The 21,999-nt window shown below is 40.2% G+C and overlaps 1 protein-coding gene across 9 annotated transcripts in view; it reads right to left on the reverse strand.

Annotated features, from left to right (window-relative positions):
• The window catches only part of NCALD (neurocalcin delta), a 390,461-nt gene that overhangs the window by 176,484 nt on the left and 191,978 nt on the right, over nucleotides 1–21,999 (reverse strand). For all 9 annotated transcript variants that reach the window (XM_057308107.1, XM_048212708.2, XM_026495623.4 and 6 more), the window contains one exon: nucleotides 7,584–7,632. The gene's annotated coding sequence lies outside the window, so the exon portion shown is untranslated. The remainder of the gene's footprint in view (nucleotides 1–7,583; nucleotides 7,633–21,999) is intronic.

Here is a 21,999-nt window from a genome sequence, read left to right on the forward strand (position 1 = left end):
ATCACTTCCAACCCAAAGCTGGGGAGAAAATGGCAGGCACTCCATTCTGGAGAGAAATCACACTTCATGTTACTCCAGGCAACTTCCAAGGAGGCGTCAGCCCATGTGAGAAGTCACACCTGATATTATATCTCTATAACAAGATGCACAACAGGCACTCTCAAGTGTTTAAAATACTTGAATGTGCAAAATTTCACAGCCAGTCACAAGTTCATAAGAGCTATGTGCCTCTTTCACTGGGAAGATGCCACACCACGCTGGGATTCCACAGAGCAACATGGCTTCCCTATTCTTCAAAATAGAACAGTTCTAACAATCCTCTGGCAATTTTAACTACAGAGGAATAGAAAACACCCCAGGCAGAGTGTGAGAGACCAATCTTATAAACAGCAGGATGGCAAGGTATAAACAAGAATGGAAAGAAAACATACAACTTTTAAAAAAACCATTGCTTTTGACAAGGACAATAAGATGGGAAGAAATTCAGTCCCAAATATCATGGAACAACAAAAGCTCAGAGAAGTGTTAAATCGCAAGCCAGGTGGCTGCAGAAATTTGCAATGATCCATTCCCATCTGCCAACTTGTCCCTTTTGGCACCAGGCTGGATTGCACAGACTCCTCTTCCAGTTTCACAAGCTTGGGGATTGTTTTTTGGTTTTGGTTTTTCCTTCCATGCAGCACAACCAGCATTTTCAAGGCTGCAACTTTCCCAAGTCACCTCTTTCTTCTTCTCTGACCCCACAAACGAAGTTGCTTTGGAGAACCACATACCACAATATTTCCATCTTTCATTTGACTGAGTCATGTTCTTGCATGCAAGGAAATTATGTTCACATACTTATACTGAATCTTAGTAAATCTTTTATATGATCACTTGTGTTGCTAGAAGCTATAATGCAGCAAAATGCCAGCATCTTCCATCCTTTCAATCATTCTACCAGTAATTAAGCACTGAGCACATACTCTCAACAGTGGCCTGGGGATAACAGAATGAGTTGGATCCTGGGTTGAGGACCACACAGTCCAATGGAGGAGACAGACTCACAAACAAACAGTTCAGAGAAGGGGTGAAGCTACCTTACCCCTCCTCTGCATAGTAACAATGTACATGGGTTCCACTGTTATTTTGTCCACTCCCCAGCAGGCTGCTTCTAACCCAAAAATGCCTCTTTAGGCCAAGTGATCAGAGAATTAAGTACCTATAGCTAAGCAAGCACAGACATATTGAGGAAAGGAAGTTCTTTCTAGAAAGTTCTCTTCCATCTTCCTCCACCTCCATCAATGCCTTGCTCTACATACCTGTTCTCAACCTCAGACCTCCAAACTGCCTTGTTGGACTTACAATCCTCCCTAGCTCTAGTTATTATTATTGATGGCACCGTGTCATGCATATTTATTATGTGTCAAGAATGGCCCATATAGTAGCTTGTTGAACTTTCATAAAAAACTCGGGATGGGCTTTGCTTTTTTTTAAAGATTTATTTTTCAGATTTATTTTTCTTAAAGATTTATTTTAAGATTTATTTAAGTAATCTCTATATCCAATGCGGGGCTCAAACTTACAACCCTGAGATCCAGAGTCACACACTCTACTGACTGAGCCAGCCAGGCACCTCTTGGGATGGGCCTTGTTATCCTGGTGTTACAGATGAAAGAAATGAACCTCAGAAAATTTTCAGAACTTGCAAAAGGCCACAAAACTGGTAAGTAGAAAAACTGAGATTAGAAGTCAGGACTGTGTGATTAGACAGGTTCTTAATTAGTACGTTAGTCTGCCTTGGTAGGCACATGTAGTCCAACTCCCCTGCTAGATTATTCACATTATAAGGACAGAGATTAGCATTTCCATTTTTTTAACAGTCCCTAGGCAGGGTGGGACTATAAGCAGGCACAGTAGGCATCTGCCTATGTGATGTGATTTAAGGGAAGCTGGACAAGAATGGGTTAAAAATATCTCCACTGTTGCCTAGCACAGTGCCTGGAATTTTACCCCTGGAGGTGCATTACTTTGGGCCTTGAGTCTTTCTGGTCTTCAGGGTTGCTTTATTAGAACATAATTTATTAGAACATAATTGCCCTAAGAGGAGTCATACTCAGCTGAGACCTCAGTGAGGGTCAGGGCCTCGGAGAGTGAGTCACAGGAGAGATGCCCAGAAAGGAGCCTGGCAGCGCTGAGAGTGGGCACAGTGGTCCTGAGAGGACAACAGGAGGTTCTGAAGACAGGAGTGGACATTTTGTTGGACTGGCCCCACCTTTGTGGTCCTCAGCACAGAGTCAGGCAAATGAATGTATATAATTCCTTCAATTTGAGGAAACACCATTTGATCAGGTGTAAGAGTTGCAGGCCTGGGGCATGGAGGCAGGTGGGCCTCTAACGCCGAGGACCCTGAGCCTTGTGAAGGCATAAGGACAAGAAGACAGAAGCCTTGCCCTCGAAGAGCTTACAGTCTCTTTGTGGGGAAAATTATCAATAGCAAACAATGGGTGAGTAATACAAGACAGGAATGACCAAGCACGGAATATACGTGTAATTGGAAACCTGGAAAAAGAAGAGCTCAGTGTGGAAGGAGGCAGTTTCAGTTTCACTGGGGTCCATGGGGCCTCAAGCACAGTATTACCAAATAAAGAGACAGACTGAATGACTCGGCGAAAGCCTAGCTTATGCCGAGAGAAGACCAAGTCGGCCACAACCAATTGCTACCTCAGCACTCCCAAACAAGGAAATTCAACTTGGATTTAATCACCATGATGCAAAATGATGTTAGGATGATCTAGAAACAAAATCTGAAGACAGTTATAATGTACAGAGATACTATTTAGAAAATATATTACTTCAAATGAAGTCCAGGTTTTTAAATGAAAGGCTCTAATGGTTGTTTCAGTAATAATGAATGAATCCAGAATTTCAGTAATAGATGAAAGTATCACATTTATATATTTAAACAGATGGCAAAGGCAAGTCTAAGCCCTTCCAAAACTGAAGGAAAGAGATCTGATGACCACCATGGGCCAAGAACCTTGGCAAATTCCAAGACCTTCCACTGAATTCAGCTGTGATAAAGAACGGCTTTATCCTGTGACCTTCCAGCAAAAGCCAAATGCACTTCTTCTGGGCTTTCACTGAATACTTCCTTCACAAGCAGGAAAGGTTACTTCTATTTACTCTAACTTATTTGGTATTTTTTTCAAAAAGATCCCTTTATTTAATTCTCACAAAGAAAACAACCTGAAGGAAGAAAGGAAGGAAGAAAGCGAGTAAGCTTTGACCTTTATATGCTAAATGAGTTATTTAACCAATAGCTACAGGTGATTATGTTCTCACCATTCTGAATAACAACCCTTTGTACACCTTGCATAAGAGAAACCAATAGCTACACCCTAAGGCTTACTTGTGAGCCAAGCAGTGAAAAGAAAAAAATATAGGTAGACTTGAAAAAGAGGTAAAGGGTGAGAGAGGAGGAACCACAAGAAACCCTTCCTCCTTTGAGTTTCTTAATTGAATTATTGCAATATGTATATATTTCCTTTTCATTTCAGCTTCGTTGCTAATAAGCCTCATTTTCACAAGTTGCCTGTTTTCTTCAAGGCGGCTGCATATTTGAGACATAAGCAGCAAAGGTCTCTGGCTCAATCAGCTGATAGGTTTGTATTAATCTCTGTGCCGATGCATAGATTCGGTGATCACATGATATAAACCCGCAATCAGACACAGGGTCTAACAAATGATACATGTGCTTTATTTCCAGATGCAAGCAGCAACGTGGCAAATGTTGTTCCAATGCTGAAATGTTGGGATTTCTGGAACATCTGGTGTTATAAGGAGCAATCAGAAAAAAAAAAAATTTTTTTTTGAGATCCTGAAAATCTGGGCGGTGATTACAAAACTGGAGCAAAATGACAATACCGGTATTTCTGTATTTAACATTTTATAAGAAAAGGATTCAGAATCCAGAAAAAGACCTCAGTGAGAATGAATATTGAATATATTTAAAATACACAAATTTTAAGTATCATGTAAAATGTAAAAATTACTACCTAAACAATATCAAACTATTAATAATTATTAGTAGACTGAATTTATAAACCTAAGTATTAAAACAATAAGTCTCAAAAATGAAAAAAAAATTAAGTCATGAAATGTTGAAAATGAGATATTATTTAAACTTTTATGAGAGTTCTTAAAATGCAGAAATGTTGAAATTTTGTCCAAATTTCTTCACTGCTAATAAAAAGAAAACACTAGTTAGGAAAATGTGATGTATTTATGAATGATCTCCAAATATATTCTTCTGGCTTCTTCCTCTTGAATAATTGGAACTCTCATTTGATAACTTTGAAGAATATTTTTAAACGTTGAGGAGTATTTTTAAACATAATTCTGTGGGGGGGGTGCGGGGGGATGAAATTTATTTATTTCCTTCAAGCTGTAGTTTGCTTTGAAAATAAGAAGCCAGCATTTCCAGTTTGTTCTCCTCTTCTTTAGTTTGCTCATCTATGCCCAGCTGCCCGGATCCGTTTCAAAACTCTCCTGTTGTAGTGGATATGCTCTAAAGTGATCCCCAGTGAGTCAGGCCTTAGTGTGATCCTCCCCTCTTGAGGGAAGGCACAGCCTGTGACTTGCTTCTAGCCAAGAGAATACAGCAAAGCCAATGGGAGAGTCACTCCCTTGATACGATTACATTATGCAAGTCTCTCCCTTAGCAGACGGAGAAGAGATTCTCCAGCTGGCTCTGAAGTCAGCTACCATGTTGTGACAGGGCCTGTGAGAGGCAAGCAGCCACATGGCTAGGAACTGTGAGTACAGCTAGGAGATGAGAACACCCAGGTGACAGCCAGCAAGAAAACAGGGGACCTCAGTCCTACAACCTTAACTGAATTCCACCAACAACCACATGAACTTGGAAGAAAAAAGCTCCCAAAAGTACCATAGCATAGTCAACATCTTGATTATACCCTTATGGGACTCAAACAGAGGACCCAGCGAAGGCACCTCCAGATTCCGGACCCAAAGAAACTGTGGGATAATAATTATATGCCGTGCTAAGCCGCTGCATTTGTGGTAATTTGTTATGCTACAATATAGAACTAAGGCACAAGTCATAATCCTCTTTGAGCTCCAAAAACTGTTATTCTTGCAAAAAAAGGTTTGTGTTGCCAATTGTTATCTTCTTCCTCCATTTGAAGACAGCAGAAATATAGCAGAATGCTTTATAGATGTGTACACATTTATCCAACTCAAAACTTGAATGAAGAATATAATTCTCCATGTATGATTCTCAAAATATAAATTAGTTAAATTCAAAATTTTCAAAATACTATATTTTGGTACTTGGAAAATGGAAAGTATACCTCCAAACCAGTTTTTTTTTTATGTTCACACTTCCTTATTTTTTTAAATAAATGTTTTATTTCAAACAGTTTTAGATTTGCAGAATTATTAGTATATGGAGAGTTCTTGTATATCCCACACCCAGATTTCATCATTAACATCTTACGTTAGTATGGGACATTTTTCACAATTAATGAACTAACATTGATATATTATTATTAACTAAACCCTATAGTTTATTCAGACTTCCTTGGTTTTTACCTAATGTCCTTTTTTCTGTTCCAGGATCCCATCCACGATCCCACATTACAGTTAGTAGTCTTGAGTCTTTAGGCTTCTCTTGGTTGTGACTGCCAGTATTTTTAATGACCTTGATAATTTTGAGGAATAATGGCCAGGTATTTTGCAGGATGTACCTGTATTGAAATTTGTCTTATATTTTTCTTGTGACTAGAGTGGGGTAATGTGTTTTGGGGAAGAAGATAGAGGGAAAGCATCATTCTTATCACATTTGTGAAGGATACCTACTATAACGATGACATACCACTGTGGGTGTTAATCTGGATGACGGGGCTTGAGGTGGTGTTTGTCAGGTTTCTCAATGGTATGTGACTCTTTTTCCCCTCCTCCCTTTTCTACTGTACTCCTTAGAAGAAAATCACTGTGTGCAGCCCCCATAGGGAGTCATGCTTTACCTCCCAGAAAGCAGAGTATCTACATAGAATATTTGGAATTCATCAGCATGGGAGATTTGTCTATTCTCTTCATATATTGATCCAATTATTGATATCTGAATAGAATTTATTTTATGCTTTGGGTTATACCACTACTTTATTTTGTTGCTCGAATTGTTCCAGCTTTGGCAATGGGGAGTACTTTTAGTTGGCTCCTGTATCCTTGGGTTTTTAGGGTTTTGGTTTTTTTTAAAGATTGATTGATTGATTTGACAGAGAGAGAGAGACAGCCAGCGAAAGAGGAAACACAAGCAAGGGGAGTGGGAGAGGAAGAAGCAGGCTCTCAGCGGAGCAGGGAGCCTGACACGGGGCTTGATCCCAGGACCCTGGGATCACTCCCTGAGCTGAAGGCAGATGCTTAACGACTGAGCCACCCAGGCGCACCTGGCTCCTGTATCCTTGTGACACACTTTGTGTCACACCATTGTGAGGTGTTTTTCGTTTTGTTTTGTTTTTCATTTTTCTTCTAGCACTACCTTACTTCCTGGCACTATACAATGCTCCAGACCCCTTCTGTGTATTTCTTGTTCCAGCCCTAACGTAGCCATTTCTTCAACGAGCCCCAGTTCTATTGGAAAATAGCATTAAAACCAAGATTTGGGTGGTAGGTGTGTTTATTGCTACTGACATGTCATTGCTTCTAGGCCAAACCAATTTTTCAGTCTCTAGACATGGGACCTTGGAATGTTCCTCTATGCTTCATGTATTTTAATTTATTCAACAAACATTTTTACAAAGATTACTATGTGTCAGGCATTATTTTAAGCATTTTACAAATATTAACTCATTTAATCCTTGTAATAACCTTTTAGCAACAACAAGATAAGTAGTGTTACAAGCCCCGTTTTATGAACGGAAAAAGTGGGATACTGTGAGGTTTGAACATGTGGCCAAAGTCATACAGCTGGTAAGTGGCAGAACCAGGGACTGAACCCAAGCATCTTGCTCCAGATTTGGGGGAATAACCACTACACCACATTGCCTCACAGTGGCAAGGACCTCACAGAGCAGAAAATTAATGGATAAATGAATCCACCTACATTCATTCTCCAACAAATACCTATTATGTGCCCATTAGGTGCTAAATTCTGTGCTAGATGTTAATTGGCTTAATGCCATTTGAGATACTTTCTTGGGCTACAGCCCAATTTAAAATGAGGGAAGAGGCTGTTGTAATGTGCCCCTTGAGAGGACTCTGGCAGCTGCGTGGGACGAAGATGGTGAAATGAAAGCACTTCGCTCAGAGGATGCAAATACACTTTATTATGCTACAGGTAATATTCAAGGGTGAGAGGCAGTGCCTTCTTTATTTCCTATCTTTCTATTATCCTTTTCGCAAATGTTAAAGAAAGGGTTTATTATCTTTTCCTATATATGAAACACCCAGTCATTATGCCACTGTTCACTGATAAAATATTTGAAAGTAAAATATTTGAAACTGTCTTTTGTGAAAATCATTGAACAAAACTGAGATTTCCATTTACAGCTGATTGAGGAAAATTTTAAATGTACACTTACCTTACGACTGTCACTGGCGGGTGGTTCCCAGAGACCAAGCCGAGAGAATCTAAAAGGAAACAGGCAAAATAACCATGCTGAATGCAAATATCTTCAAGGATTACAATATTATCTATCCCCACATATTTAGTGGCAGAGCTCTGTGAAGCTTTCCGTGACCTGGCTTTAGTTGTCAATAACATGTTTTGCGAACAGGAAGGCAGGTGGGATGGAGATGGGTTTGGCAGAAAAGACTCACCTAGAAGAAAAAGAAGGCGGAGGCTAACACAATGGGGACTCTTGCATTGACCTCTTGCTGAAATTTATAAATTCCTTGGAAGAGGACGTGGATTCAAGGGAAGGGATAGTCAAGAATATGGGCCTTCATTTTTTAGGTTAGAGCAAGTATCAAACGAGCCACCTTCCAGATGTACCAAAGGTTAAGGGCATTCCAAAAAGAATTAGCAAACACAGTACCTTAATGAAGCAATAAGAAATCACAACACAATAGATCAATAAACGGGAATAATGTATTGATTAGATTCATAGTTCAGGGGAAAGGAATAATCAAAGCTCTGTGAAGAGCTAACTTAGTTCAGCTGAGTGGGTTTGATTAGGAAGACTTCAAGGAGGGGGTGTGATCTATCGAATCCCTTTGCCAATGGACATGGGAGAGGTGTGGTCTCTCAGATTTTGTTTCTGACATTTACAACCTCTCTCTGAGAAGAAAGTGCATTTTGGTACCTCTGGGGGCACCAGTCTAGACAATCTAATTAGTCCACCTAATATAGTTTCAAAACTATCAACAGGGTCAAAGCCCTCTTGGGAAACGTGTAGAAAAAAAAGTCCCAACTCATATCATTGAATTCTTAAATATCAAAGTATCACTTTTATCAGGAATAAAACATCAAGAAATGTGCAATTGTTTGGGTTTCTAAATAGCCTCTTTTTTATTTAAAATCTTGTAATAATTCAAAGAAAAGGTGTTCCAACTGACATGTTAGAAAAAAGTTAACATTCTACTGATTTCTGTGTATTTGATGAGATACCAATCATTGCAAAATGTATCTCAGTCAATATACCAAGGACTCAGATTCCTCCAAGCATTTAACAAAGTATTAAATATACTTAAAGCAGAACTAGGAGTTTTACCAAAGAGTCAATAAATGTGTCCCTTTGAACATAGAACAGAGGTAAGATGGTGGCAAGGACCTCAGTTATTAAACCTCTGGACTTTCCACAAATAATAGTTAGTATGTTATTTTTAGTTCCAGCAATCTAAGAATTCTGATCTAAGATAGATTCTTAATGTTTTTCTTACTTATAATAACCTATACATTTTAATAATATAGATATTTAGATGAGATTTTGGCTTCATAAAATGTAATCTTTCCAACCATGATTTTTTTTAACTGGAAAGAAAATCTGTGAAATGGCTTTTATATATTTTCCTTTATCTCATAGTTACTTTGTTGACATACAAACAGATTACAATTTGAGAAGTGGTATTTTAGTTTTTCATTGTTAGGATGTGGAATCTAGTCAACGTGAATTCACAGTGTTTTATATTTTAAAATATAGTTAACTCCATTTCAGACTTTCAGATTTTACTGAAACAACAACAACAACAAAGGATTCCTAGTTAAAATGGCAAGGTAGATAAACGAGACTAGAGCTGGCCTGATGTAGGACCCCAACAGCTTTCGCTAGTAGCAGAGTGGACAGGCCATTAAAGACCAAGCTCGTTGGCGGCATCTCAGTCAGCTGGGCTGAGACCAGGAGAAGAGAACATCGCAAGAAAGGTATTAAAAGCTCTGCCTGTTCTCTATGCCCCCAGACAAGTTTCATTGATTTGCCCACAGGAATACATTGAAACACAGCCTGTCTTACCTATTTTTTCTCAGAGATTGCTAGGGCAATGATGGAGGTAGGGTGGGAGGGGTGTGAATATAGATAGGAATACAGGTATAAATAATGAACAAAGTATAGAATCTATTTTTATATAATAGCAGCTTTCATTGTAACATATACATAAGGGAAATTTTGTAGATTACATGTATATCTTGCTAATTTAAATGATCACTTCAGGGAAACAAGGAGATAAGGTGGAAAGGACAGGAATTCTGGGGTCTAGCCCCAGTCTGGCCATTATTAGCAGTGGGCTAACTTTAGAGCAGCCGCTTACCGTCACTAGGCCTCTTTATACAGACAAGTACATGTATTACTCTAAAACCCCTTTCTGACATCCATTTCAGGTTGGCCCTTACTTTGCCTTTAAGATCTCCACCAGGAAGTTTATGGTTTATGAGAAAATAAATGCAGCTGTGGCCAAATGTGCTTTTTCAGAAGCCTGAAGTGAATCCTTTTTTAATGGTGTCAGTACTTAAAATAGTTACTTTATGTATTTTGGGTTGCAGATACAAATTTCAAGGTTTATGATATGAAAGTCTGAGAACATTCAGATTAAAACTGCTTTGAAATGTTTTAAGTGTTGTATGAGGATACTGTTTAGTTACCAACACCCCTATTTCTAACTATCCTATCCATCAGCCATAACATCCACTCATGCTAATGATGAATAAAATGGTTTCTGGGCTCAGTGTTGATATCTAGTTTTTTAGATGCCAAAACATAGCATTTTCACTGAGCAGTATATTGTGACAAGAACTTGTAAATATAATCAAATAGCTCTTTACATTTTCATTTTAATATGATTTAATAAGTCTAATAATTTGAATATCAGAATCCAACCCTAACTTTCCTCAGGATGTGGAAAAGGCTTAATATTTATTCATCTGGGAAAAAAAATGTGCCATGCTCCAAAACACAATTAAACTAGACACAGATGATGTTCATCCTCTCAGGGGCATTTAGCATAAGCTAAATATATTCACAGCACAGTTGATCATTTATAAACACAGCTACCATCGCAACCAGAAAGTTGTGTCCATGGCAGTCCACTCATGGTCTAAAGTGAAAAGCCATGAATTCTGCTAGGCTGGAGGCCACCTCTAAACTTATCATGCAATCAACACTGCCCTATTTTACAAAACGCTTAATAAAAATATTTTAAAACATTCCATTCTTTTGTTTTCTACTTTTAGACTGAGTACTTAAATGAGGATTAATCTAGTTCTCTCCACTTATGGAAATCGAGTATGGAGGGAATAGACTTACTAGGATTCTAGTTTCCATTAAAGGATCATTGCTATTGCCCTTGTTCCTCACGGCACAGCTTCATTTATGCTGGGTGCTGTCCTAAGCTGCTTTCAGATGCCATGATGCATTCTGATGCCATGACTCTGTGACTCAAGTTGTGAGGAATGGATAGTTTTCTCATTTCTTTCTTAAAGCTGGTCTTAAATTCAGAAAGCATGTTATGACAAAACAAAAAGCAATAATAATAAAAAAGAAACCAAATTCACTCCAGGGAAGAGAAATTGGATAAATGGAGGTTATACAAATGTATTTTCTAGCCAGTTGGTCAGTCGGCCACGTTTATAGAGAACCTTATAAGGGCAGAACCCAGATGGAATTACCCCCTCTCCTCAGGCCACCTGCAATGCCCTGTGTGGGCGAATGGCAGGCTGGGTCATTTCTAGGGACTAGAAATGAATGATAGGACTTCACCTTTAAGATGCTCACTCCTAGAGGGGAGAAGCCGGCTAGTCACTTATGACAGACAAGTAAACAAATAAAATAATCAAAATGTGAACAGCTGAATGACAGACTCACATAAACTTGAAGAGCCGGTCTGAGCAATACTTGCACACACTCCTTCCTCCTTCCCTTTCCCTTCTGAAGGTTTTTCTCATTAGCACTTGGTCATTACCATCCTCACTTCATGTCATAGATTTATTTGTTTACTTTGGTTTTCCGTCTCCTTCCACTAGAAAGTAAGTCCTTGCAGGTGAGCAGGACTTAACAACTAGTAGGTGCTCAATAAACACTTAGAAATGAATGTATGAGTAAATAATCATTATAGAAGTCATTCAAAAGAAGGTATGATTATCTGGAAAGAGGGGAGGAAATGATGTTGGGTTATTACAAAAGGCAATTACATTTTGACAAAGAAGTTGAAAGTCAGTCAAGAGAAGTCTGCTGGGCAGGTCCTGAGGGACACCTGGCAATAGGTCCACGGAGTCCAGGTAGTTTGTCTGCCCAGGGTCCTGACCTCGTAGAACTGTCTCCCAGCTCCCTGTGGCCTTAATAGGGTAAGCAATCCCAAACACCTCCTCTTCCGACCACGGCGGAGGATGCCAACCAACTAGGCCAGCTGGTTCTCCCCCCTGGGCACTGAAACCTACAGTGGACAAGAGCGAGGAGCAAAGGCAGCTGGGCCATCAGGAGCAGCAGCATCTCAGAAGCACGGGTTACGTGTTCTGGCTTCCAAGACCCCAGCTGCCCTAGTTCCTGTCTTCCCCAAAACCCGTTTGGTCAGCTCTTCCCTCAGCTCTTTAAGCTATTAATATCCTTCCAACAAAGTTTTTTTTTTTTCCTGGCTCTGGTAGTCTCAGTTTATTTCTGATGATTACATTCAAAGCTCTCTGTGACCACAGGAGCTGATTAAAAGATGAATGTGGTTTGGAAAGACTCAGAGTAAAGAATTTTTATTAAGCACTAACCATGCGTGGGTACTGAGTGAAGCTCTTTATAGGAGTTATCCAATTTAATCTTTACAACCATCTCCAGGAGTACCTGGTCCCATTTTAAAACCGAGCCAAGCTCCCACTCTATACCAGGTGGCTGAGCCAGCATTTGACTCTGAAGACCACAATCTTAACAGCTCCCCACTGTCCTCCTGGGAAACACAATTTCAAGTGTGTGATAAATAACTAGACGTGCCACTGGTGTGAGGGTCAGGTCAGATGAGTCAGGGTTAGGGATTAGGTGGAGATGGGTATCCTTAGGGAGTGGGGGGAGTTAAAGGTAGAGGCACTAGCTTCCGTGCTTATAATTCAGGATTCCCACATTCCACATTGTGTTATGATTTTTTTCCTATGCCATGTAAAGAATTAAGAAGAGTTTCCTAGTGAGACCTGCTAAAAAAAAGTACCTGAAACAGGTGGCTCCAAAGTCTGAAAAATACCTTAGCATAATTGCATATTTTTATTAATTAACCACCAGTTACATGTATACATGGAAGTGACTGTACATCACATAAATACATCTAATTAAACAAACAAAATGTATCCCCAATTCAGCTTCCTCTTAGACTGATTCCAAAGATGCCTCTGGCTATGCCACTGTTTTCACACATGAGGGTAAATGCAGTCATGGCGGAGAGAGTGCTCTCAAAACTCCTTCTCCTTAAAATCTTACAAGAACGTTTGGCCTTGTGAGCCAAATAGTAGCATTCTGAGCTTCTGAGCTCATAGTACATCTGGCCCTGTGCTTTCTCCTCCTCCAAGTCTGCTTTATCCCTATGATCAGAGGGTCCTCTTCCTCCCACAGCACACCAAATAGGAAGCAGAAAAGGGTCCATGTTCTGGCTTAACAAGTCAGGAGAGGTCGGGTCTTCTGATCCAGATTCATCAAAATGTGCTGCCTCCCTCAGGAAACACAATGGAAACTGTGCAGCAGGATGAGTTAGCATCATTCATCCCGCTGGAGCTTTATGACGTCCTGGCTCTACCTGAGACAGAGATCAAAATAGTGGCATCCAAGCCATTCTTCATTAGTACCAGTGTGTGGGGGTAGGAGTGAACATGTCCCTTTCTGGCCAGGACATCAACCGCCTTGGTCATTACTTTGACTTTTTCAACTCCAGAGAAGTGGTGACATTGCTGCTCTGGCAGCCTCTATCTGTTTCTATTGCAAGGCTTGTACCACTCCTTTTTGGGGGATTTCACCAGTGATGTTGCCTTTTGAACTAGAAACTCCTTATCAATGTCATATAAGGAGGAAGAGAAGACTGTGTCCCCAGCACCACTGTTCCTGACATTGCTGAGCCTTTGGCCAGCCTGGACTGTTCTACCGAATTTCTCTGTGGACCACAGGGTCAGCCGGCCTATGGCAGATTAAGTACTGATTATCTGTAGTCCAAGCACCAATGAACAAGCAAAGTTCATCCCAAGGTGAAAGTTGCTGCCCAGTGGTGTTTTGGACTTTACGTAAGAACCTGGTTGATGACCTCCAGCAGTTCACTTATCTTTTGTCTGGGTGCCAAACCAAGACTCCTCCAATGGATGAAGGTCAGGCCCATGCTCTCAAGGCTGACCAGGTCATGTTGGCAGCCCTGAAGCAAAGCTGAAGTGGAGAGTGTGTATCTGAAGTCAGACACTCTACCAGAGAAAATCCAAGGAAAGGCAGTGGGAAGCAAAAGAAATCTAGACTCAGGACTCTAGCAAAACACGTGCATGACTTCATGTCCTGAGCCATGAAAGAGTCACAGACATTATTCAGCAAGAAATATGAACATGCGTGACTTTTCTTGCAGCAGATGCCTGAGGTGACAATCAATAACCTTTCTTTTCTTCCTATTTCTCTCCTTCCTTCCCTCTTTCCTTCCTCCCTTCCTTTCCTTCTTTCCTTCTCTCTTTCCTCCTTTCTTTCTTTTTTTCTTCCCCCCTCCCTCTCTTCTCCTCCTCCTTCTTCTTCCTGTCTCTTCCATTTTCCTGTTAGCACAACTACTTTCATTTATGGGTATAGGCATGTCCCAGCTGCCATGCAAAGCACTTTGCATAACCTCTTTTACTTCACGTAACAATTCCAAAAAGGAGAAATTGTTCATATTTTACTGTGAGGAATGGAGGCTTAGGGACATGACAGCTGTACTAATGGGGTGTGACTCCATATCTGTCTCACTCACAGCCCAGACCTGTTCCATTAGGAATGTTGGCATCTTTCTCTTGATAAACAGATAGCCATCATAGGGTCCTCACTGCATTCTACCTACCACTTCAGAAGAAGATTTTCTGAAGCCTTTGGCACTCTGCTCACATTCTGCCCGCCCTTCTGCTTTCAGCTATGGCTGAAAGGTAGATGGAAGGGAATGCAGACTCCTCTGGAGCTGGCAGTGCCCTCTTAGTCATGCCCCTGGTTATCTTCTGACTTGCTGCCTCCAGGCCTTCTCCAATGCCACAGGGACCCACAGTCTGTAGGTACAGCCAGGAAGCACAGAGGAAAAAAGCCGAGGGATGGTTCTTGGCCAGTAGAAATTGGGAACTGATTGATAAAGACCCTGCTGCCCTCTAGATACAACTCCAGAATGGGAGACATTCTAAAGTAACCATATCTCTATTTGCCTACTCAAATCCTTACCTCAAAATTTGTTTCTCAGGAGAAACCAAACTAAGACATCTTCCAATGACCCTTTTGATTCTATTTGCCTTGTTAGCAGACCTTCTGCTTCAACGTGAGTGCATTTTCTATGGCTGTCAAACTTTCTCATATGAAGAACTTTCTACTTTTTTTTCACCATTAACCAGTTATTTCCTTTAACCACAGTTCCCTCTAAAGAAAAGGATGTAAGAGAAAAAAGTAAGCTATAAATCTCTCTCTCTTCCTTTGCCCAGAGTCCTGGAGTCCAGCTTCAAAGCCCCACTAATAGGAGAGCTCATCATAGCTACTGACACAAATGCTCTCTGGCTTTGTTAGGGTGGGGAGCAGACACCTGAGCAGAGTATTTTAAAACAAAACTTAAATGATGATATGTAACAATTAGTTGGAAAATATTATTTTGCCATCAGATATTTAGGCATAAATCATAGGCAGTTCATATAAATGACTCTAAGGTTTAATACTTTTACACAGAAAATTATGTAGAATTTTTTCCCCTTGACATTAGTTTTCTATTACCTAGAAATGGCACCAAAAGCAACAGTTTTTCTTAGACACACATACACCTTGGCCCTCACATCTGGTAAAAATCAAAGATTCTGGATCTCCTTCCACTGCAGGCAGAGACACTCTTGCGTCTATCTCCACCCTGACTCAGGACCACTTGTAGTAAGTTGAATAATGGCCCTTCAAATATATCTGTGCCCTAATCCCCAGAACCTGTAAATGCTACCTTATATGGCAAATGCAGAGGTGCCACTATGATTAAATTAAGGACCTTGAGATGGGGAGATTACCCTGGATTATCCAGATGGGCCCAGTGTAGTCACGAGGGTCCTTAGAGAAGTGAGGCGGGCATGTCAAAGTTAAGGCAGAAGGCAGTGGAAGCAGAGATTGGAGTGATGCAGTCAGAAACCAAGGAATCCTGGAAGCTTCTAGAAGCTGAAAATGGAAAGGAAATGGATTCTCCCCTCAGAGCCTCCAGAAGAAACTAGCCATGGTGAACTTTTGGCTTTAGTCCATTGAAAGTAATGTCAGACTTCTGACCTCCAGAACTGTAAGAGAATAACTTCGTGTTGTTTTAATCTAAGTTTGTGGCATTTTGTTACAGCAGCCATATGAAACCGATACAACCACCTTCTCACCCTGACACTTCTTTTCTTTGATGACCTCACCAGGACCCACCTTTGCTCCCCTCCCAACCTACACACTACATTCAAATGAGGGATTTGGAAGTAGTTCTCTCCTCATCAACCCTGAACAACATGCCCTGGGTGTTGGAGACCTCAAGGCACCAGAAACTCTGTACCGTGAGGATAGGAAATGCTTGCATGCAAGCGGTAGGATGTGCAGAAATAATTTAGGACAGCAGTAAGGGCTACTGAAAAGGAGTTAGGAGTCATCAGCTTATAGGTGATGGTTAAAGTCAAACCATAGCTAGACCATGTAAATACATGACAGTGACCTTGACTGAACTAGGAAGTGGATCAAGGGGATTTAGTTTGCAAATAATAGGTCTATCAGAGATACCATAGAAAGTTAAGAGAAAATGTGCTCTAGAATATAATTTTTAAAAATTTATCTTCAGCTGAAGTACAATCTCAGCTAGGTCATGAAGAGGATTATATCTCACTCAGAGAGAAGCAAGCCTCAAAGGAAGCTCTGAGTTCTATATTGGGCACAGGGATACAAAAGTAGTCATAGTTCCTGACCTTAAGGAGATTACAGATAATTTCATCCTAATGTAATGTGTGGTGTGATAATGGTGTCAACAAGTGTACTCTGGGCACACAGTGGAGGGGACATTTAGTCTAAAGGATGAGCTGAAGAAGACTCTCCTGGAGGAAGTAATGACTCATTTGAAGGAGGAGTAGAAGAGAGAGAATGCAGGGGAGCATTCATGGTAGAGGAAATAGCACAAAGTCCTAGGCAGAGTGGCGGGTAGTTAAATCAATATAAGTGGATGAGTTCCCCCAGGAAAATTATGCATAGTGACAAGAACAGAGGAGCAAGGACAGAACCCTGGAGAGGAGTAAGGGTTAAAGAGAAGGCAAAGGAAAAGAAGCTCACAAATGAGTCCAAAAAAGACCAAGAGGATCAGGAGGGAAGTCAAGAGAAAATGGTGTCATGGAATCCAGGAGGGTATAGAGCTTTGGGAAGGAGGGAGTTGAGTGAGATGAGTACTTAAAGGGTCAAGAGAAAACCAGAACTGAGTTTTCTCAGAGCAGGTACATTAGACAATGAGAGTACAAACCGGATTGCAAAGGGCTTAGAGAAAATGGGAGTATAAAGGAAAAACAAAGCTGGGGGCATCACAATGCCGGATTTCGAGCTGTACTACAAAGCTGTGATCACAAAGACAGCATGGTACTGGCACAAAAACAGACACATAGACCAATGGAACAGAATAGAGAACCCAGATATGGACCCTCAGCTCTTTGGGCAACTAATCTTTGACAAAGCAGGAAAAAAAGTCCAGTGGAAAAAAGACAGTCTCTTCAATAAATGGTGCTGGGAAAATTGGACAGCTACATGCAAAGGAATGAAACTTGACCACTCTCTCACACCATACACAAAGATAAACTACAAATGGATGAAAGTCCTTGATGTGAGACAGGAATCCATCAAAATCCTAGAGGAGAACACAGGCAGCAACTTCTTTGACATCGGCCACAGCAAGTTTTTCATGACACATCTCCAAAGGCAAGAGAAACAAAAGAAAAAATGAACTTGTGGGACTTCATCAAGATCAAAAGCTTCTGCACAGCCAAGGAAACAGTCAAAAAAAACTAAGAGGCAGCCCACGGAATGGGAGAAGATATTTGCAAAGGACCCTACAGATAAAAGACTGGTATCCAAGATCTACAAAGAACTTCTCAAACTCAATACGCGAGAAACAAATAAATCATAAAATGGGCAGAAGATATGAACAGACACTTTTCCAATGAAGACATACAAATGGCTAACAGACACATGAAAAAATGTTCAAAATCATTAGCCATCAGGGAAATTCAAATCAAAACCACATTGAGAGACCACCTTACGCCAGTTAGAATGGCAAAAATTGACAAGGCAGAAAACAACAAATGCTGAAGAGGATGTGGAGAAAGGGGATCCCTCCTACATTGCTGGTGGGAATGCAAGTTGGTACAGCCACTTTGAAAAACAGTGTGGAGGTCCCTTAAAAAGTTAAAAATTGAGCTACACTATGACCCAGCCATTGCACTACTGGGTATTTACCCCCCAAGATACAGACATGGTGAAGAGAAGGGCCATATGCACCCCAATGTTCATAGCAGCATTGTCCACTATAGCTAAATTGTGGAGGGAGCCGAGATGCCCTTCAACAGATGACTGGATTAAGAAGATGTGGTCCATATATACAATGGAATATTACTCAGCCACTGAAAAGAACAATTTCTCAACATTTGCTGCAACATGGATGGGACTGGAGGAGATAATGCTAAGTGAAAAAAGTCAAGCAGAGAAAGACAATTATCATATGGTTTCACTAATTTATGGAACATAAGAAGTAGGAAGATCAGTAGGAGAAGAAAGGGAAGAAGAAAGGGGGGGTAAACAGAAGGGGGAATGAACCATGAGAGACTGTGGACTCTGGGAAACAAACTGAGGGCTTCAGAGGGAAGGGGGGTGGGGGAATGAGATAGGCTGGTGATGGGTATTAAGGAGGGCACATATTGCATTGTGCACTGGGTGTTATACGCAACTAATGAACCATGGAACTTTATATCAAAAACTAGGGATGTACTGTATGGTGACTAACATAATATAATAAAAAAAAATATTATTAAAAAAAAGAGAAAATGGGAGTAAAGTAATCGAAGTTCCATGTTGAGACTGGACTTTCAAGTATCTTGGTTGACAAGGGAATGAGAACCATGCCTGCTTGTCAGGTTTTTAAACTTTGGAGACAAAAATAGGCTTTACAAGCTGCCACTAAAATGAAGAGATAAGATTTAAATACACAATGAGAAGATAAGAATCAACTTGGATCCTTCTTCTCAAACTTAAGACAAAGCTAAAGTGCAAGAATCACAACAAGAACAGAGGGGAAGCTGGCTGGAAAGAACAAAAACATTTTAGAAGTAAAGAGACTATATATAAAAAAACTTGTCAAAGAAGTCTCAAATTAAAGATCCCCAAAAGAATAAAGAAGATCTGGAAGCAGATGAACAAGAGAAATTGGGGGTGGGGGAGAGTTGAAGATGCTTAGGCCAAAGGAGTGGATTCCTCATCAAAGAACCAAAATCAATAATATTTACACAAAATTTTATAAAAACTACAAGGTAAAAAAAAATAGAAAAAGGTGAGAATTTCAGACAACTACGTTATAATGATAAAGTAGGAGATAAAGGACTATTCCAAAACCCAGTTTCCACAGTCACCCCGAATTCGGCAAACATTCCCTGAGCACTGACGTAGGAGGACAGGATTACAATTACTTAATAGCAATAAACATAAAAATAAAAAAATTTTGCTCAAGAATGACATTAAAATGTTCTTTCATGAAATCAAGTGGCCAGATAAGATTTTGAAGGATCTAGTATAAAACTAAAGAATTTAAAGTTTACAACACAATTCAAATAATTAAAATGATAGACGAAAATAAAGAACACGAAAAAAGGAATGATTAGTCATGCCAAACGCTGTTGCAAAGTCCAGTAGTATGAGTATTGAGAAATGACATCAAGAGGTCACTGATGACCTTGACAAAAGGTTTTGGGAGCTTTCAAGTTACACATATTTAGAGAATATTGTTAAGAAAAGATCAAAATTGTAACATCAGGATGGGCAGGCAAATAACATGATACAACTCAGTCCTGTCATTTCTAATCATTTCTTAATAATACTGAACAAGCAAAGAAATAATGGTAAAAATTTGCAAGTAGCAATAGAAACATGCAATAAGTAATTGCATCCTGAAAATGTCTTAATAATGACAATGAACTATAGTGTATCCTTAAGCCTGAAGTTGAGGTCAGACTTTCAACCTATGCAGAGCACAGGCACATGACCCTACAGATCCCTGGTAATTACCTAGTGATCACCCCTGTCTATCTGGCCTTCCCTAAGGGCTAGGTCATCCCTATATTCACTTCCGGATGTCAAATAATTAACTCTTGCCTTGTCCTTATTCATTCAAAGGATGGAATAAAATGTGCGTGAGATGTCATTATTAAACATCCTGTTAAACCTGGCTATCCAACAGTGCTTGGATCTGATCAAGATTTGCACGTAGAGGGAAAAAGCAAACTTCCTGGTTAGGTAAGGCAAGCTTTCTCTCTCTCCCTGACGCCAGGAGAAAAATTCTTCATAATTGAGTGCCAGGTCATTGATTGGCTATCAATAAATGTACTATGAATTAATGAAAGGTTAAGAAATAGGAGTGCAGCAATAATTAGCATAAGTGTAATGTAAATATAATGTAAATTACCATAAGTGAATAAAGGTCTTTGCCACAGTTTTGGTGAGGGATGGACAGCTCTTTACCTGAACTCAATGTTCCATTTTTGCAGTGTCAGAGAAACTCACGGATTCAGATTAATTGAAAGGGAAACACATCTTAACTGATGAGATGTCTGAAATACAGGCTAGTTTTAATGAGGCACGCCTTTGTAAGTCACACACAAACTAATTGCACACGAATCAGTGGCAAGCATTACTAAACAGGTTGTCTCCCCAACCCTTTCAATGACTTAGATAATGGTTGGTTTTAATTAATTCTTTCTCTTTATTGCAAGGAGGAATTTTTAAAAGCTGTAAGTAGCTTAACTTTTCTCCTTAGCATCATTCCAGCTGCCAGAAAAATTTGCTTAGCAAATCCCTTCTTCTCAGTAAAAAAAATAAACTTCTGCTCAATCTGGTCTAAATAGCTACAAATTCTGATTTAATGAATGTGGTTTGGTAAAAATTAAATTGAGTGTACTTATCACCAGATAGCATTACGATCGCACTGCATTAACAAACCTGGCAGAGAGAAACCAACCCTGTGGAATAGCTACCATTTGGGAAGTACTTTCCATGTGATAATGTCATTTGATCCTCATGACAGTACCATGAGGCAGCTACCATTACCCCCATTTTACTGATGCTGAAACAGATTCAGAGACATGAAATAGTGGCCTTAAGATCAAGTGACAATGACCAATGTGATCCTAGGGCAGTTTTACTTTAAAGCCCATGAGTGCTTTCCTTTATCATAGTGTTAAAAAAAAAAAAAAAAAAAGACCCAATTCTCTGGGAACCAACTCCGTGCAGAAGTAGAGCTTCTAGGAGAGAGGTAGTCAGCATGCACTTAGTGCTATTTTTTATCACTTAATATTCTTTTCAAGGGTGAAGTTGTGCTCTTTGAACACTTATTGACATCTTGGGCCCAGCAGATTTTGCTGCATTTGCAATTTTGGGAGAAAGAGTACCTGGATGAATCTTCTGGAGTTGGCATGTTGAAATGAATCTCAAATACTTTTAGAAAATGATCTGTTAAGGCAGAGACACAGGAAAATCAGTTGCCTTGGGTAGCAATAGATAGGAATTGGCCTAGATATTAAGGAGAACCTCCTGACAATAAGACAACATAAGCACTGAAATGAACCAAGGACATTTAGTGGCACCCTTGTGTGAAGATATGTGTAACAATCAGTGATCCATCATCAGTCACAGGAAGTGTATATGGAAGCAAAAGCATGGTCTATTTTTAAATGACTCCAACATGTCTCCCTCAAACGTTGACACTACTGGTGAAAATGCAAATTGTTTTGTGCAGTTTTGTGTGATAGTCAGTCGGTGTGGCCATAAGGGGAGACACAGGAGAGGTTCAGGAAGACAAAAGTTTATTATACTCACAGGTTCTGGAGACAGGAGGTACACCATGCCATGTAGGGCCACTTGGGAAAGCCTCGGGGTGGTTGGGAGGCAGAAAACAAGAGTGAGGGGACAATCTAGGCCACAGTCTTTACTGGGGCTTCCATGGGAAAGGCAAGGCAGGGCAGAGGAAACAGTTCAGGACTGGCTAGTTTGAATAACTCCAGCAGGTTTGGGGCTATAGTGGTGGTCTGTCATTGCCCGGTACTTGGCCCTGGCATGAGTGAGGGCAGGGGAAATGCTGGCTTGGTGTGAATGAGCCAGATGGAGGAGG

Source organism: Ursus arctos, unplaced genomic scaffold, assembly GCF_023065955.2.
Source record: "Ursus arctos isolate Adak ecotype North America unplaced genomic scaffold, UrsArc2.0 scaffold_6, whole genome shotgun sequence".
Lineage (NCBI taxonomy): Eukaryota > Metazoa > Chordata > Mammalia > Carnivora > Ursidae > Ursus > Ursus arctos.